This window comes from Varroa destructor, unplaced genomic scaffold, assembly GCF_002443255.2.
Source record: "Varroa destructor unplaced genomic scaffold, Vdes_3.0 BEIS01000006.1, whole genome shotgun sequence".
NCBI classification, from domain to species: Eukaryota; Metazoa; Arthropoda; class Arachnida; order Mesostigmata; family Varroidae; genus Varroa; species Varroa destructor.
In genome coordinates, this window is record NW_019211459.1 from 22,903,433 (window position 1) to 22,921,678 (window position 18,246).

The 18,246-nt window shown below is 40.9% G+C and overlaps 2 protein-coding genes across 10 annotated transcripts in view; one reads left to right on the forward strand and one right to left on the reverse strand.

Moving 5' to 3' along the window:
* The window catches only part of LOC111253425 (RNA-binding protein Musashi homolog Rbp6-like), a 317,203-nt gene extending 300,250 nt beyond the window's left edge, over nt 1–16,953 (forward strand). For both annotated transcript variants that reach the window (XM_086992763.1, XM_022812771.2), the window contains one exon: nt 318–16,953. The gene's annotated coding sequence lies outside the window, so the exon portion shown is untranslated. The remainder of the gene's footprint in view (nt 1–317) is intronic.
* LOC111253430 (uncharacterized) overlaps nt 1–18,246 on the reverse strand; it is a 440,857-nt gene that overhangs the window by 398,547 nt on the left and 24,064 nt on the right. The gene's annotated exons all lie outside the window — the stretch shown is intronic.

The window sequence follows — 18,246 nt, forward strand, 5'->3', positions numbered from 1 at the left end:
CTACATGCCGTGCTTTTGAGTAAGTCTTTAAAAGATCATATCATAACCTTCAGAACACCATAGATAATCCGAACGATACTTGTCTGCAGGTAACAAGTCGGCCTATAAACGATCCTGTCACAGTGACGATTCTGGCTTACTTGTAAAGAAACACTATTTTCACATACATTTATGTGTGTAAACAGAAGAGAAATGCAGTTGTTTTCGATTTAACAACGAGGCAATTCACATGTCTGGTCTCACTTCGATTAGCACAAACATACTACTAAGAGACGAACTATATCTGTTAACATGATCAGTATCTCGTCCCATTTCAGGTCGGTGTGGCCTGGTGCGCATTTCAACGACCCGTGACAATACGCTCACGCTCGTGTGTGGAAAGGCAAAAAAAATTGCCCCATCCGCAAATGTGACTGCGAAACAAATAGGAAAAGACGAGCCGCCGAAGACAAGCGCTAAGATAGAGGAGGCTAAGATAGAGTTCGGTTTGTCTGAACTTTACGAAGATTCCTATCTCACGGAGAGTGTTGCGGTAGAACGGCGTCATCCTGTACGCAACAGTAGCAGCAGCAGCAGCAGCAGCAACAATGAATTCATTGCTCTTTAAGGAATAGTAGCGGTTTGCAGATTGCCACCGATGCTAATAAATGATCGAGCGGTTCCCAGCCCCCACAGGAACAAAGAAGTTTCAAACACAGCTGTGGTTATGGAAGATATGAAGAGAAGCATGAGCTTACTATTCTACTAGCAAATAATGTGACGTTGATCATGTTGAAGACGTAAGAAATGATACTGAAAAAAGACGGCGCAATCGATGGATATTACGTGATATTTTATCTATCAAGCAGACAACATTAATATATATAATGATACTGATAATAACATGAATTATAACGGATAATAATATTAAACAAAGGATAACGTCTACGAAGACAGCGGCCAAAAAACGAAAACAAATGAAGTGACAAACAGAAGGTAAACGAAAGCTGCGGCAAATGAAAAACGAAGATAGTTTGAAAGCTGTCATAAAATTAATACTGATGATAAATACTATTATTAATGATAATTACATGTCGTGAACACTGTGACGGTTACAAACTTGTAATAATAACAACTATATATACATAGGTGGCATGAAATATGCACTCGGTTGGACAAGAAGTTTTTGTCCTATTTTCGCCGGTTGAGGGCTCTCACAGAACATGAACACAGAACAACGGTAGCCATTGGGTCGATTATGGCGAAAGCTAGTAGAACATTTACAATGGTGATCGAGTACGCGTCGCCTCTCCCAACGAGAAAATTTGGCGTATGGCGGAGCCCTATCCGCCGACAGACAATGAACTCCAAAGGCAGACCCACCCTTAATGAGTTGCCCTTGGCCGGGGATTAGACCGTTGGTAACAAACTCTTATCGAAATAGGATATAAATATCTACACGCACTCAAAATGACGCTACGACTAATGATATATTCGTGGTAATGTAAGAAAAATACACTTAAGTATCTTCCGGCATCGACAAGCAATGTATATATATATATATATACATAACTATTATTGTTTGAATAAAACATTGAAGTAACAACTGCAACATCGAAGCCAGCCCAGGTAAATACAGATCATCAGCTATGATTTTCTCAAGCGGCGAAACGATAGAGGAAATTAACGCTACCTTGTAGTGTACAACAAAGGACACTAACGATGATTTCCATTTATTAAAAAGGGCAGGGTACCGCCGAACTGGTTAAAAACAGCATGACACCTCCTGCCTCCGTCTCGTCCACAATGGACATCTTTATAGGACTTGTCTTTTTAGATAAAGAAGACAGCCAATACAATCAAATCAAGGGAATAACAGCGGTCAAGTATACGAGAATTGCGTTGCTCCTCTAAACGAGACAATACAGAGACTGAATGAATGTCTAACATCGGCTCTATAGATCCAATGCGCCATTTTGAAGAACACAATCCCCGTGATATGATTCCTAACTAATGTTCCTCGTAGCGTACAGTGGGCAAATCCAGCCCGATTTTTAGATAACCGAAATCCGACTCAACAACTCGTAGACCCATTCGTTATCCCTAACGGGTAGACAATCTATAATTGGGGCAACGCTGTCAGCACTTACTATAAAGTGACAAAAAAAAAATACTTTTTTTCTATTGGCCTTACTGCGGACTATCTTTATTTAATTTCAGCTCATCTCAACACTACTAGAAGGTCATATACAGTTCAACTGATATGCAAGTACATACAAAAAATTAAAACAGTAGACCGAGGCTTAGTCGTACCTATCGCAGGGAGCAGCATAGTAAGTAAACATGGTAAAAAATAACCTAAATCAACACCTGGCATTGTCACCGTTGTTAACGTGTGTTAGTGTGCGTGGGTGTGTGTGCGGGCGTGTGTCTATATGTGTGTGTGTATGTGTGTATGCGTCTGTGTGTATTTGTGCATGTGTGTGTGACAATGAAATTTCATTACGGAGCGAGATTATGCCAAACGAGACGGAGATACAGCACAGATGTTGCAATCTTAATCTTCCCTTGAAAATTAAGGTTTATGGTTTTGTTTGTGCCTGATAGTGGTATTAACAGTAATACTAGGTTATCAAGAAAGAAGAAATACGAGCGTTAGACGAAAAGGAGCTGAAATTACCTAATCAAAGAGCAGTTTATCACTTATTTCGTCGGCCACATATAGTCACGCCCATGACGACTAAGCTAATGAAGAACACCATGATAATTTTTATTGAAAAACACCGGCAGAGCGTTTGGCGCCATCATACAGCCCGTAGCGCCTAAGCGTATAGGTATACTATTATTATTTTTTATCAATCATGAGAACTATTCTAAGCATCGTTGACTATCGAGGGCGGCGGCTGGCGCCGGCGTATTCCTCGCTGCCCTTGTTGCATCTGACGGTGCCTAGGTCGGTGGCACCCACGACTATAAAGGTGCGCGCAGAGATCATTGGCATCCAAATTACCAATCTGCAATTCGTTCTCGTCTGTGTTAGCCATAGACGGCAGAATTAAAGCCATTCCAAATGACTAAGCTTAAACCCAATTATGTGGCAGAAAGAAGCAGAAGACAGCTCTTTCGAATTTAGCACTGTTCACCAGTATGTCCCGCAGACGATGAAATGCGAGAATGAACGGCAAGAAATAATAGAGGTGCTACCAGCAGCTCTTCGGTTTCATCAGATCAAACAACGAACAGGAACAGAATAGAAAAAGCGATCAGCAGTCCGACACTTTGTGAGCGCATCAGCCTGACCTAAGTACCGTAAATAACAAAGCAATAATCGTTCCGCAGCAATAACCGCAGTAAATACTCAAGCAAATATAAATCCAAAGACGATTATAAGGAAGCCCAAATTGGAACCCAACCGAGTCTATTTCTGATAACCCAGTTGAAACAGCAGTTAATGAATGCTATATATATATATATATATATATATATATATATATATATATATATATATATGTATATATAACAATAGTGCCGAACAGTGAGCTCTACTAGTTCTGGCAAAAATACACAGCATAAATATTATACACTACGCCATGCTACTAATGTATAAACACACACGTGCAGATCTCACATACAACGTTACATACAATAAACATCTGCAGGCACACATGTCACGAGGAAATGGTAGACACGAAAAAAAAAACATTTGTTGGCTGTTTTCAACGTGTCGATAATCAGATTAAAGAATGATGATAAATTGATATTTTTTATAAACTCCTACCAGATCCTGGTGGGGGCAAGGGGAGGGGGGACTCTGAATGACGTAAGGGGTAGCGCACTCATTGAATGCATTTTGTTTGTGGGTGTGCGCGTAAAGCATTGAAAGCAGACGAAAACTAGTTCCTCGCCCTATATCTGTCTGCCCATTTTAAGGCGCCTTAATAATAAAAAGAATAATGTTAATGTTAGAGAGTTTGCGAATTAGATGAAATTTCCTAAATATCGCCATGTGTTTGCCTGCTATTTTGGTACGTTCACATTCAAACACAGAGATTACACAAGAGTGTTGGTTCCCCGACAACAGTTCGTGTAAAAATGGCAAACAAGAAAGACGGATTTGTATAATGTATTGACTAGTACACACCTCTATATACACATTTATTTATATAACAATAACACATGTATGGTTATAGTCAATAACAATAATAACTCAATGGTGGAGTCGTAAACAAGGACGCGCTGCCTAATGACGCTAGTAGTACGACACAGGCATCATCAATGGACATGGATCACAGCGCACCCTGAATCCACATACATACTAATCCTAACTAATAATAACATGAGCGATAAGTATTGCCTAGAGGATACCATAAATCTAATCAGCAACCATTAGAATTACTCTATTTACATTTAGCGAACGTTTTCTCAGATCCCCACCCCGTCTCCGTTGATGAATACTCGAACCATTTCAATTCTATATTGAATACTGCTATCCTTAGCACGCATCTTAGCCGCATTCTAACTATCTAGATACAATCTCTTTAGGTACTGATTAGTGGCCGGCCTCTCGGTGCAGGCATACTGAAGGACGAGCAAAATCTAGAAAAAGCGAAAATCAAAGACAAGGCAGGCGATCAAGGACATGGCCTCAGAGTGTGCGCCATCTCTGGCGATGGGACGTGGTATCCGTTTCTGTGGAGCGCCGGCCGCCACAAGTTCTATGACGTCGTCATGCGCGCATACATATTTGCGACTGCGTCTCATACGTGTGTTTCGCAATGCGAGTAGCGTGCGAAGTTAGGTAGATTTTGCTAAAACGTTCCCCCTTGTTCGGCAAAAGGCTTGAAGCAGAAGCTAAAAAACTGGCCAGTCTGACCAGGGCTATGTAGCGTAACGCATTGGTGACACCATTCAATATTGATATAGGAATTATACGTCGATGACGCAACCGACGTCGACTGAGCTGGGTAGGACTCAAAATGGAGATGGAAATGATAGCAGAGAAGGGCGCCGGGCCTGCGTAAATGGTTGGGGTAGCATTTTCTTCGATGGCCTGCGTTGTTCGGGAAGGACTGCTCATTCTACTATTTTTCAACTTCCGAAATTCTGAGGCGATCTATAACTGTCTTATCGTCGCTCGTATGATATGCAGCCATTCTGACTAGAACTACTCGAGAAGGACCCTAGTGGAAGTTTGATCGAAAAATGTCAGGAGCACAAAATTCATAATTAGCCTTCAAATAAGTTACCGCAAGGCGACGAACACTCAATGCTCTGCTTAGTTCGACGATATGTTTAAGCATCGTCAGAGAAATACACTGAGTAGTAAACAATGGAAACTGGGGAAGTGAGCGGGGCGTTTTGCTAGCCTGTTTCGGTGGTCAGAGTCTTGCCCGTTTGGCCCCGGCCGACGGACCTGTTAAAATGGAGTTGAAAAACGCGGCTTTTGATTGCCACTAGCCAGAATCGAATCTCTAATCAAAGTATACCAAATACTAAAAATAACGTTAGCTAATAACATTCGAAAACGGAGAGAAAAATAACAGCCTGAAATGACAGCAGAAATTACGGAGTCAGAAATGAAGCACCTATGACGACGAAGAAGCACATATACAAGCATGCAGATAAACATTGAATAACTACGAGCTAGAAAAAAACTAGCGACAAAAAACTTATGAACGCTAGTAATAATCACACGATTAAGGTACGACAAGGCGACAGGACTAAAAACCACTAACCAATATAATACTACACGAATATACAACAATATATGTATACAACAACAACAATAATATTGTTATAATATGCGACCCGATTTGTGTAACTAACGTTACAAGGGTCCGATGGTCGCCCCATGATAATCAAACAATCAACCATATAATAACAATGCCGATAAAACGAACGCTGTTTACGGTAATGGCATTAATTAATTAATTAATCATAAAATACAAAAACAACTATACTATACATTAATAGCAATGATTAAATTGACGAAAAAAAAAAGCAACAACAATACCATCCACGATACTGAATGAAAATTTCATTATATTATGACTGGTTATTAAGAAAATAGTATAATACAGTTATGATGATAATAAGTGTGAGAGGAGCAATGAATGGACGGCATCGAACGACTATAAGAGTACAGAATATTATTACTGTTATTAATATTGTATATGCCTGTGTGTGTGTATGAAGAGGCCCGAATGACTGAATTACCAACAATACTAATTATATAATTAATACCGAAAAGCATAAAGAGAAAATAATGGCACTGAGAAACGGTGGGGAGAAGGTTGGGGCTTCGGGAAGAATGTATGTAATGTCGAAAATCTGCTACGCCATGTATTTTGGTCGGGACGGCAGTCTAGTCACGAAAGAGACCTAACTAAGGTCAGTTGACGGAACGCAGTTTGGCGTTCAAGGTTTACTTACGTATATACAACACACTTTGCAAAGATTGACACGTGATGCTGAAAGTGTTCCATGCTTGTACTAACAACAATCATTTGTATCGCTAGAAAAGGGGCATTAGTAAGTAAGGTCAAATATCCATCCATGCGGTTCTAGGCGCAACCTCTGCTTTGGTTGCGAACCACCGTTTCACAAAATACGAGAAAAAAAGGCAAACGCGATGGAAAAATAAATTCGATTGGAGCCGTTACAAACTGAATCGCGGAAAAAGGTGGTGGCCAGTGAAACAGAAAAGCCTGCCGGAGGGAATATTGTTACTCAGATATCTAAAAACAAATGAATCAATCCAGTCTGCTCGTTCTATCAAATCTATCTAGTTACCAAACGAACAGCTGGAGATGAGTGATTAGGCCCCAGTTGCTGTGAGATTATGGAAGATCGAAGCGAAACAGCAGACAACGGAAGAACGGTGATCAGAATCATACTGTAGAGTATAAAAAAAAAGAAACAGCAAGCGCATTACCGTTACAGCATTTTTTCGGGGTTCTCACCATTCTTCTGCGCGTTATGGCAGATCAATGAATATGATCCGGACGATTTTTCAATATCGCGTCGTCCGCAGTGTTTATTAGAATGACTTTTATAATTGATACAATATCTATTTAGCGATTTCGAGGATAGGCAGCAGGAGCGGCTTATAAATAACAAATACACGAAGTAAGCATCTGGCTGCATTTGCATCAAAATTGCAAAGCGAACGGACAAATGTATAGGGCTAATGAGACAAATTTTAAGGACCAAACCGTATATGTGTTAGATTTGACGACATACAGGAAACGACACGATCAAGACAGTTGAACGTTTACGCCTAACAATGTTTACAACAAATAAAGCCATCGTCGTCGTTACGAGAAGGCAAAATCGCCATACCATCAGAATAACGCTCCTTTAGGGAAAATTGAGGCCAACCAATAGTAACAAACAAATCGTCAGAATGGCTTCGCCGCACCGTATTCCATATGATAGGACACGCACACGCTGTCAAGCTGTGCTTGATACAATATAAAAGACAGTGTCAAAATGTTCCCATTCTCATGCGCATCATCGACTGGCCGTACGCGAGCTACGCACGCGTATGCACACATACACACCCACCCACCCACACTGACACATGCATGCCGGCTCAGTTCTGTTTGCTTTGGCAGACCCAAGTGACGATATAAACTTCAGAGCTCGAACATGATGAGGAAACCTTCGGCATGGTAGTGAGAACTTTAAAAACTAATAAACTTTACGCGTGAATTTATTAGTCACTAGTAAGAACTGGGCGTGATGCTGGCGATACGAAGCACGGACGGCAACGACACGCTTACTACGTACATCCAAGACTGATTTTGGGGTCGCTTGCTTTAGGGGACGTCGAACTGAAGCGGCGTTACCTTTATCGACTCCAAAATGAGCGAGGCGAAAGAACATGCAACCTCACACCGGAACCCAATTTTGAGTTTTGGCGAGTCTTCCAATAGCTTACAGAATGTGGGCGAAGAGAGAAAATATTACCTAACCAGATGATGATACAATCGACATTAGTGCTGATAGAAAGAATCATCTTAACATAACATTGAAACAAATGCTACTGCTACTAACACCGCTACGAATTATTATTATAGCAATGATGATACAATTGACTAACTAACTAATAATAGTAACATAATAATAAGTAATAATAGAATTATAACAATTATCCTTGAGACGACGACCGCCGTAACAATAGCAGTTTACATGATGTTATTACTAATATAATAATAGCTAATACTGTGTCTTCTCGAAGACCGGAAGAACAACGAGCGATGAAAAGGTGGGAAAGGAAGGGATCGAAAGTTTATGCCAGAGACCGAAGCTAACACAAGCCTCATGCGAAGTTAAGAGGACGCGCTGTGAAAGCTACAGACAGCGAGGCGCCGACGAGCGATTATTTCAGAGGGCGATTCAGACAAGACGCGGTCCAGCGTGAAGAAGTAACGTTATGCTGACTGTATGCTTACGTTCGCAACTGGGAGAACAACGGGATTACGCGATACGAATCGTTACTGTCAACAAAAAGACGGCGCAAGATCGAATTTGACGGCGCGTCTCAGTTGTTGGAACAAAGGAACAGGGCCAGTGGAGTTGATATCGAACGTAAACAGCTCGAGCAAACGTAATCTGACAACATGATAATCCTGACAGTACATGCGTCGGCAATCCGCTTCGAAAGGAATCTCTAACGAGATTGGCTGGCACTGTTTTAAACTAGTGAAACCTATATGGAAGGTGACGGTCGAACAAAAAACCAGGTGCCACAAAGCTCGTAGATCTAGCGGTAGTGATCTAGGCGGCGGCAGCAACAACAGCAGCAAAGACTGATAAAGAAAACAACTTCCTTTGCTCAGAAAAGCTTGAATGGCATGAAAGCACTGACTGCTATTTGACATGCAGAAATAGGTAAGCCGACCTTGTCCAACGTTAGGCAGCATCAGGCTCACCATTGAACTGTTGCCGCGACGCAATCGGCTATGTGTTAATGCGCTGATCCAATTAACCCGTTGACTTGGGTGGATAAGCGTCGAAGCACATGAAAGTGTGCTAGGAATATCTGTTGGTGCGTTAAAACACCGTATCTAGTCAGTATCTTCACTCGGGACATGACCTGAAAGCCATGGTTGATGCGTAATGCCGAATCTACCGATATGAACCCTAAACAAGCGGCGCCTGCTAAAGCAGTCCAGATTTGGTGACTACTCACTGGTGATTTTTTACCCTGATGAAAAAAAAAAACAACGAATACGAAAGAAATTACGATTGTCCATTGATTGTACGCCGAACTATAAGATGTCAATGTAAGCAAAACCGGCAACTGATTAAAGTGGCGGCGTATATGGCAGACTAACCAACAGCAGAACTAAGAAATGAATGGCTGAACGTCTGCCAATAGGAAGTTGAAACAGTATTAGTACCAAACAACTGACAACATCGAAGAGTGTTGACTAGTTACAGGCCGCACCAACCATCCACCTTAAGCTGCTACGATACGCGCATGCCTACATAGTGCACAGAAAGGGAAAAAGAAATGATGAAAAGACAATAGTCTGGAGCATCACTACCCCGATGCTTACTTGATTCGTGCCACCTGATGTCGTATTGTAACTTGGGTTATGGGCGTTACGAGTGGCGCTGGCATCGCTTGAAAAATCGTGCTCGTTTTATTATTAACGAAATGGGTCACACTCCTGCGTGGGCGGTTACGCCCGCCCACTGTGATGTTATTTTCGGCGAAGGCGGCATTCAGAGCCAGCCCGCATGAACCTGTCGGTCTGTATGTCGGTCATAATTTCTAACCGTGTTATAGTTATGCCGAAATCCGGTCATTGAGCATCGCTCATTGTACACGGACTATTGTGACTATTTATAATACATTTTCGCATTAAAATGGTGAGGACATAAAAGTGATGCTAGATAAAAAGGCGTCTGCTGAAAGACCATCACTAAACTAACGAAACAAAAAATTATATTTACAATGACGATAATAACGTGTATGATTCCTTGTTACTTGTCATTGTAATCTCACTGTTACACACTGACTTTATCTCTGAAGCGTTTCTGGTCTCAGCTGACTTCTAAGCATGTGTTCCCTCGAAAGTCGCACCTAAATACCGCGTACGATAGCTTCCGTTGAGAGCTGATGCGTTCAGGTCATACCGTCTTTTGTTTGTCTTCCAATAAACATCAACTATCAGCCAAACTTAGCTGAAACAATTTATTTAAATGACATAGTTTACCACTGAAACCATTTCGAGAACCGACGAGCCGTGGAAGGTTTCAGTCGGTATAAATCGATGTCCGTCCGAGGTCGTTATTTGTACCTTCGGATCGAAATTGGACCGGAAAAAGTGCCATATGCTAATCCATCCCAGCGGGCTCAGATATGGTACTATATGTATAGGATAGATTAACTTTAGATCTAACGTAAGAAATGTTGTTGTTAAAAACTACCGACGATCGAGAACATCGAATGCAATAATAAACATTACTTATTATAAATACGCTCAGTCGGCAAATGTGATACCAGTATCATACTAGATCACCTCTTATGGTTAGTACCGAAGACAGGCAATCAGATATAATTGACGGAGCACATAAACTCCCCCTATTACGAACCTATTACAGAAAATTACAGAGGCCAGCCCAAGAATAACCGCGTCAGTAGCAACTAAAAAAAAGTTGCGTGTTCCAACAACCAGCTTCTAATAGATGGCGCTGACCTTTGTTTCGAGTTTAACATCCGGCACCGCCGTTTGGCATTTCGTCAGATGGTTGGTTCTTAGCATGAAACGAAATGTGTCTGTGCCCGGGTTTGAACCTACACCACAACGTATTCCTAAACGTTGCATGCAAATATGTTACACACGAAGCTATCACGGGGCATCTTGACTTGTTCCTAGCCAGTGTACGATCGCATAGCATAAAGCTTTCGTGGCAGATTCAAAAGCAGCGTCCAACTATTGGACTGAGGAATTCTGAAACAGATTCTTCAGCATTTCTTGTGTGTCATACAACAGCGCACGACTCCCTCGTCGTACCACGCGTCATCAGAGCCATGTTGGTTTTTCCTGAATTTGTTGAACCTGGCAAAGCGCTACCTGTAGCCACAGGGATGCGTTTGCATCTAATAGACATTATTATTTAGCCAAAAAAAAAGCAACAAAAGAAACATCACTATTGTCATATGGGCTGCAAAGGAACTGTCTCAAACAGGAGTGCTCCGACGTTGATCAGTTCCCCGTTCAGGGTCAATGTTTTTAAACCAGAGCGTCTCAGGCAGCGGGACCTAGTTGACAAAATGAGGAAGAGCGGAAAACGAAGACAGCAAAAATCGTTTCACCTATCTTATTACTATTTCAACTAGCATAATATTGCTATTGGTAGACTGATTGTTTAGTCATGACTGGTTGGCTGCTTGTCATAAGGGTTCATCGTCATACTGCAATGACCTCAGTACGATTGTAGTGCGACACGCTGTTTAACGCCCCCGCATTGGTGCCAAGTAGAAGTTGCTGCCGCCGTCGCTGACTTTCCACGATTCACGTGGACGTTGTTACCAATCAGGAGGGAGACGTTTGGAAATGTCGTAGAACCGCATTGGCGTAAGTCAATGGGGTAAAGGAATCGCACTCAATAGAGACGAAAAGGACATCGGTACTCTTGGGGTGACTGAACGTGAGTGACACTGATTGACGTACAGATAGCAGATCGCGTACAGCGGGCGAACGGCGTAATAATGAGGAGTAAAATGAGACAGCAATACCACATCGTGTGAACAATAGATTCTTAGTACTGGTGCATCGTGCCGTTCAGATCACAACAAGATCCATGCGCGATTAAAGAGGTGCAAGTCGAGCGCCTGCTAACGAAGAGAAAGGCTAGCAGCGTCAGGCCACTGTTGTGGAAATAGGCGCAAGTTCTCGATCCGACGTCTGAATGACATTCTGACATGATAGGTGACGTTACCGTAACAAGTCCACGAAGGAATTTGAACAAAGGGGAAGAAGCTACCTATAGTCGCAGATTAAATCAATGGCAAAAAAGGAACCGCGACGGTTAGAACTACAAGAAAGGGTTGAACGGAACGACGAGCGTCACGCGAGCGCAATGCCACGACGGTGGGGGTGAATAGGAAGGCGGCTAGGTTTAGCCAGCCGGCGAGTCCATGTGATCTGTTATAGTAGCTAGAAATTTTTCTAGATTATTATTCGAGCGGCAGAGAAGACAAAACGCATACGAGGCGTGGCTGCAAGAGCAGGAAAACACTAGGAAAGATTGACTGTGACTACGACGACGAACGAGAAGTTCGATGAGATAAGTAAAAAACGGCCGGTGGTCACTTGTTGTCGTCTGTGACAGGGCAAAGAGATAAAGATGGCTGGATGAAAAAAGTTTAGCATAGTATTAGTTGAGTGAAGTTTTGGGTGGGGGCTCAAAAGGAAAAACGGGCCCGAACGCAACAGAAATTAGGTTTCCGAGAAATTCGCTAAAGAGCGCCACAAGAGTGTGAACGTAGGCTACAAAAAGATAGATGCGGATGCAGATGAACAGCCTTCGTAGGGCCGCTGAAATGGACGAGATGGAGAGAGAATGGTCCAAGCATAAATGGTGATGCAGATAACGTGGCCCCACCCAAGAGAGAAGAGTGCCCAGTCGATCATTGTTCGATTTGTCTTTATAAAGCAAAAAATGGAGAGAGTGAAAAGAAGACTTTTTACCGTCGTGGATTGCCCTAAATTGTCCAAAGGCAAATGGACAATGAATTTACGGCAACAATGATAATAATAATAATAATAAATAACATTAATAAGGCGAGAATTTTAATTAAATATTAATAAGAATATGTTCATAACAACATCAAATACAGTCATGCAGCGTCAAACAAATGTCATCATATGTAATATATATTGCTGTAAGACACCATTTTACCACTGCTACCGTAACACCTACTAACCTAATACTATTTAAGCGACAAACAATGAAAGACGCAAGACGATGAAATACGGAAGGGAACCCATCCCATGAACTGAATGCTACCGAACCATGACGTTAAAAATAATCCTTAGTAATAATACTATTCGTGATGACAAAATATAGTATAAATAATAAGCTACGACGGAGACACGATACGGATCTATTATTAAAAAAAAAAAAGAGAACGTTGCCGCAGATCCACTGCTATAACGGTAACAATAATATTCACTAATATTATTTGATATTATTATATAAGTTATTAAGGTGATAACTGAGGAAAAGTCGATAAATAACAATAGACAAACACTGATGGACACAGAAAAATCACCTACAATCCGCCCTGCGTATAACATAATGCGTAGCCTAATCTTGTACGGACTAATATTCATGCCTATAGATATTGACAAACGGCCCCATCTATGTGTTCGAGGTGGATAATAAAAAAAACAAGTTACTATTTACATACAGACTCAGTCGCATTCACACACAGTTACATGTTTATATATATTAAAAAAAAAAGTAAATGATACTAACTAACGATAATACCAACAGTATATAATAATAATTACTATTATTATTATTATAATACCGCTACAATGAGGTTTGATTAAATTTTTATTAACATATTATACTAATCTACATAGACAGCAATGAAGACTAACTACGAGTAAACGGCGAAACGTCGACATGTGTTTTAGGTGAGCGTATCGGCATTTTTTTTTATTAAGCTTCCGGTAACTTCACTTGCAATGAGCCATTTGTATCTGTCGAACAGAGGGCAAGTTCAAGGATAAAAAAAAAGACTGAAGAGGATCGGTGCACCGCAGAAAGAAATAGACAAAGTTCGAAAAGAAGGCTCGCAGTAGACAACAAATACAGCAAATGCTGGTAATCGTGACGAGGAAATACAACAAATAACGGATTGCCATCTCAAGGGCAATCCGTGACGAGTCTATGCACTAGAATCTCTAACAGACGACACAACGACACAACTATACACGGCCAATTTTCGGCGATATTTTCAATCTGATTTTGTCTGGAACTTACCGGGATTCTTATCATTTCACAACCGTGTCGTAGTAGGATATAATATGGAATGACGACTACCGATAATTTGTGCAATGATTATTACTACACATATTCCGTTGATATAATGATGTTCAACTGGATTTAGCGGCGTGTTTCAAATGGCCATATTAATAAGTCCTTCAATCACGTTGCGACTGTGACTCCTCTAAGCAAGCAAAGTTGACGCAAAAGGTGGAACATTGAAGTCTCGTCGACAATTGTCATAGTCGAGAAACGATAACGTACTGAGAGCTAGATCCGCCTTCTTGATATCTGATGACACATTATCAGGAGGCGATAATCGATGGAAGTTTTACTGCATCACGACACAATGCTATCACGGCCCGCAGGTGCGAGCGAAAAGTAAACTAGATCATGACACATAACAGTAATTATAGACGTAATAAGAAATACTTATTTTCTAAGCGAATTATCTATTCTATGAGATAATTGAATATTAGGCACGCAACAATCGTAGCTATTATTAATATCAGTAGTGCTAACAGAATTATTTTATTACAATATAATTACAGTACGCAATAATTGTGGTCAGCCTATCGACATACGTTTCCTTGTATATCCCAACTTACAATTTTGTTCGACAAAGATACTATTACTTAAAAATAGAATAGATTTTTTTGATTACACACAAAAAACGATAGAGACGCGCAGGGAGTAGTCGCGTCGGTCTGATCAGAATCAGTCGGCAGCTCCTCAACACACCTATTTCAGCTCGTCCAACTCGCTTTGCATGCGCCACTTTTTCAAGGCTAACCTCGCACGCGGTCTTTTACATTGCCCTACGCCCCCGCCCCACTCCCCTCATAAGCAAATGCATCGAATCCACAAAGCTGTCCGTTGGAAAAGGCAAAATCAGGACACAACTGTCGAATTTATATCTCAATAGCACAGGCTTAGTTAACTTTCTGATCTATCGAATTAACATGAAGCAAGGCCGGCTAGGCAAAATAGGAACTGCAATAATAACCATGGAGAGTTGCACATTTGTTCCTGTTTTGGACTGATGACGTTTAGCCGTTTTAACGGTTGCGTCACTTCTAGACTGTTACTTAGACCTGAAGCCTTCTATTTGAGATATCATCATGTAATGATATTACAGTACCATTTTGCCCTGTTGAATTATCACAATGATTATTTTATTGCTCTCGTCCAGAGTTATGACATGTTCAACTGAATGAAAAAGGCTGCGTCACAATAATAATTATTATGACATCAACAACAATACAGCAAGTTATCAATAATCGAGTTCGCCACGTGTATGTAACGTGTTTGTATATCTTTTTGTATTGAGGTGCCGAGATTTTCTCTGTTTCCTACAATATCTTCGGACCACAAACACTTCACTGAGAGTTCAAACAGTTTTTCTCTATGTCTATAATCCTGTTTGATGCTAACGAAGACGTTAATGTATTTTGTTTTTGTGTAAGTTTTTGCTACAGCTGATGTGGACAACAGGCGTCGAAGTTCAAACCCATTCTTCCGGTATCACATAGATTCATTGTTGATCAATAATAGAAGAAACGGATCCGCAGTCGAGCAAGCAATATAGTGGTACATGATCATATTTATATGCATAATCTTGACTATAAGCGGGAGTCACCCCCCCCCCCCCCCGCCCCACCCCTCGAGCGGCTCTAAGCTATGGCACCCCCAAGCCACTAAACAGTCGAGATTTTTGCGAAACTTTCTTTTCAACGTAGAAGCGTTTATACACGTTTTCGCTGAGAAAAGCTGTCCAACATGCATCAACCCACATTCCAGAGACGGTCGATGGGGGCTTGATACTAATTTACCCGCGCGACACGGCGTCTAACCTAAAAAGATGTTTTTGGCAAATTTAATCGTATGTTTGCGTCTGCAATAATTTCTGAGTTGGTTGATAAGCTGCTGGAAGTTTTGCTACGGGTACGAGTAACTTTCAAGTTATACTTGTTGCACGTTTTTTACAATCGGTCGTTTGCCTATACAATCGGCATTTGACCCTTCTATTTATTAACACGTACAGTTCGAGTTGACTAAAGGCAAGGACAAGAACAATGCCCTACCAATGTGCATCTTCGTCGGCAAATCTATTCATTCAACGAGGTAGAATGGCATTAGATTAGGTAATGAAATGTCTTACTGCGATATCGATTGCCGATGACCCTTGCATTTCTGTGGACTGACCCGGGCACGCAAACCAGCATAACAGCAGGTGGTAATGTCAAGATATCAAACGGCTAAAACTTGAGTCGTTTTATTTTAGAAAAAATTTTACATGTTTGTAAAATCGTCTGAAATCTATCAAAATCTAAAACAGATTTCTCTTTTTAGCCGCCTCTACCGACTAGCAGCGTCAAAGCCAGCTCTTATCATTAATATTGCCGATCGATTTTTGCTCATTTGTGCCATTATATTACGAACAAAAACGATTCAGGCAGTGGCGTCATCTGTTATCCAGTCATGCGGACCAGAGAGTTACCTATAGGCCTACTACATTTAGCGCGTAGGCTCATAGCTTGTGCGGTAGTGTAGCCTGTCATTAAGAGGAGAAAGAGCATACGAAAGAAAGTACTACGCCTAAAGTTTGTCTCGATGGGTGATTTTATTACAGTAACTTGTATTTGATATATATATATATATATATATATATATATATATCAAGCCTCGCTCGAATTGTCCTGTGTCCGCTTTGTTGCAACCTAATCATAGATAACACACTTATGTCTCACGCTGTGACGATTTTATGCCGACGCCATTAACGCAACAAAAACCACAACGGTTGCTGGATGCAGCAGCCATAGACGGTGCCACTCTACCGAAGTCCGTATACTGAAAAGCACATTTAAGATAATAATAGCAACACTATTAATGACGTCAACAGCAGAAACAACAACAACAACAACAACAGCAACAAATAGCATCAGAAACAACGACTGGTACGTTATTCTTGCGACGAGAGAACTCTTTCTACACAGTTATTGTCTTAGTAATGTTATTTTTTATAAGATTAAGAAGGACGTAGTGTATGTTCGTTTACATACAACGGATAAACAATAACTGAAACGTGCGCAAGGAGGCAAACACTTGATAACACAAAATAATATAACATTACGTTGACACGACGCGTGACACAACGTCGCAACGGCAACACCAACAACGACGACGACGACGACGACAACAACAACAACCACAACCACAACAAAAACAATAAAAAGTAACAACCGTAAGAATAAATTCGGTATTTTTATATTCCTTCGTACGCTATTGATGATGATGATGATGATGATGATGATGATGATGATGATCATGATGATGATGATGATGGTGATGCTGATGACGATGATGCACTGAGGTGAACTAACGAGATGATAAGGCCGCGCAGCGTCAACTTCACAGTGAAAAAATATGGGAGATCTAGTTCTCCTAGAATCTGTTTAAAAGATTGGAAAAAGAAAGGAAACCGACAAAGTCGGGATGCTTTTCAATGTTTTCGGTATTAATTGTCTGAACAGGACTTTTTTTTAGAGAGAGAAGGTGTCTATTGCTCTGGTTATTCGCGTACGTATTGAAAAGATGTACATAATTAGATCCATTTTCTGTTATAGTTTGCAGTGAATAAATGCGGAGAGCTTTGCGTTAAGTTACCAGCGCTGCATCTATATCGTTATGCCCGTAGGTTTCCACGGCCTGAAAAGGAACGGCAGATAAAATTACATATGCGTAAGTTTTTGCAATTGATTTTGTTTGCGATATCAGCTACTCTACGACTATTATTACAATTGCTCAATTTTTTCACTCATGGGCACTGTTCACATCGAGGCAAATGGTTGGTTGCTATATGTATTATTGACATTCTTTGCAATAGGCATATTAATTATTGCTGAATATTGCTGCGACTATGCTCGTTCTGACGAAAGAAGAAACAAGATACTGTATGAAACACCCGTTATTGATAAAGACTCAGATTTATTTATATTAAGAGATGCAACAAAATAGAACCCTAAGAGAACTGATAAAACAAGAGCATATCTCCTGAAAGAAGATTATATATTAGTAGTGTTTTTTTTGGCTCAGCGGTTTAGCCTGTTGTTTCAAGAAAGTTATCTATTATTCACTTACGCATCATGGGCTAACATAATTCCATATGTATCATGTAATCCTTGTAACATCCGTTCGATGCTAAGAATTGGTCGTTTCGTTGGTTTCGCATACTACCTTGCCCCAAGGGGA